Genomic DNA, 1,948 nt, shown 5'->3' with positions numbered 1-1,948 from the left:
CATAAAATTCACTTCAGGCGGCCCGGTGGCCAAGACTCCTCGTCCCCACTGCAGGTGGCACGGGTTCGATCCCTGGTCAGAGAGCCAAGATCCTGCAAGCTGTGCGGCCAAAATACATAATTTCTAAGATTCATTTCATTGTCACAACGGCCCTATGAGATAGATACTCATCCTTGTTTTACAAGTGATGAGACTGAAGCACAGTGAGATTATGTAATTTGCCCAAAGTCACGTAGCTGCTAAGTTGGAACCCAGGCAGCCTGGCTCTAGCATCCATGCTTCTAATCAGGTTGATCTTGAGTGGTGCTGCTGACAGGGCTGGCACCTAAGACCTGCCTAATACATGGAAGTTCCCATTCCCTCCATGTGGATTAAGAAAACCCTAATATGGGGGCTTCCCTGGTGGCACAGTGGTTGAGAGTCCGCCTGCCGATGCAGGGGACACGGGTTCGTGGCCCGGTCCGGGAAGATCCCACATGTCGCAGAGCGGCTGGGGCCGTGAGCCATGGCCGCTGAGCCTGTGCTCCATAACGGGAGAGGCCGCAACAGTGAGAGGCCCGCGTACCGCAAAAAAAAGCGCCCTAATATGGCAGGTGTTTAATGGCAGGCCAAGGGGTGGGGCTTTATTCCATAGGTAATTGGAAACCACTGAAATGCATCATAGACACACAGTAGGTGCTCAATATGTGTTGATTTCTCTGAGCAAGGAATGACAGGAAGATACCGTCCTCTGTGGGCAGAGTAGACCTGATTAAGGGTGTGTAATGCAATAAGAAAGCAGAAAAACACAATATTAACAAGCAACTGTAATATTATCATAGCAAAAGACTGGAAATAGCCTACACGTCTATATTAGTTATCTATTGCTGGGTAACAATCACCCCAAAACTTAGCTTAAGACATTTCTTGTCTGACACCTGGACTGCAGCCTGGGAGAGGTGTGGAGACAGTACCCAGCTAAGCTGCACCTGGATCTCCCACCCACAGAAACTGAGACAATAAATGTGTTAAGCTGCTAAGTATTGGGGGTAAGGTGTAGACGTGCTCTCTTTCGCATAAAATGGGAAGGGGAAAATATACTTTATGTGCATAAAATATCTAGAAAGATATATAGGAAACAGCACCGCACAGGTTGCCTGCAGGGAGAGACTGGGTGACTAGGAGACAGGGATGGGAGGGATACTTACTTTTACTTTACAACGTTCTGCACTATTTGAATTCGAACCATGCAAATGTACCATCTTTTCAACAAAAGAGAATCTATGTTTAAGAGGTCATCTGTCATCCTAACACCTAAAGATAGCATGGTTAACGTTTTAGTGTCTTCTCATGTTTTTCCTATTATATCTATATACAAGAAATATTTTTCGGGAATTCCCTGGTGGTCCAGTGGTTAGGACTCGGCACTTTCACTGCTGTGGCCCAGGTTCAATCCCTGGTCAGGGAACTAAGATCCCGCAAAAAAAAAAAAAAAAAAAAAAAAAAAATTACAAACAAGGGCTAATTCTGTCCTACTGTTCCGAAACTTTTCACTTAATATAACAATTTCTGGACTTTCCTGGTGGTGCAGTGGTTAAGAATCTGCCTGCCAATGCAGGGGACACGGGTTCAAGCCCTGGTCCGGGAATATCCCACATGTCAGGGAGCAACTAAGCCCGTGCGCCGCAAATACTGAGCCTGTGCTCTGGAGCCCACGAGCCACAACTACTGAAGCCTGTGCGCCTAGAGCCCATGCTCCACAACAACAGAAGCCACTGCAGTGAGAAGACTGAGCACCGCAACAAAGAGTAGCCCCTGCTCACCGCAACTAGAGAAAGCCAGCAAGCAGCAATGAAGACCCAACGCAGCCAAATAAATACATACATACACACATAAAATTTAAAAATATATATGTATAACAATTTCTCCAGTTGCTGAACTTTTTTTGTAACATTTGGAATGACTTCAT

The 1,948-nt window shown here is 46.1% G+C and overlaps 1 non-coding gene across 1 annotated transcript; it reads left to right on the top strand.

The window, feature by feature from the left end:
• The first annotated feature begins 1,375 nt into the window (after window positions 1-1,375).
• TRNAE-UUC lies at window positions 1,376-1,447 on the top strand. The gene has a single exon. It is a non-coding gene; the product is annotated as a tRNA-Glu (tRNA).
• The last annotated feature ends 501 nt before the right edge of the window (window positions 1,448-1,948 follow it).

The sequence above is a fragment of the Monodon monoceros genome, unplaced genomic scaffold (genome assembly GCF_005190385.1).
Source record: "Monodon monoceros isolate NGI ecotype Baffin Bay Population unplaced genomic scaffold, NGI_Narwhal_1 Super_Scaffold_18, whole genome shotgun sequence".
NCBI lineage: Eukaryota > Metazoa > Chordata > Mammalia > Artiodactyla > Monodontidae > Monodon > Monodon monoceros.
The sequence above is the reverse complement of the archived record's forward strand: the minus strand, read 5'-3'. Positions and strand labels throughout refer to the sequence as shown.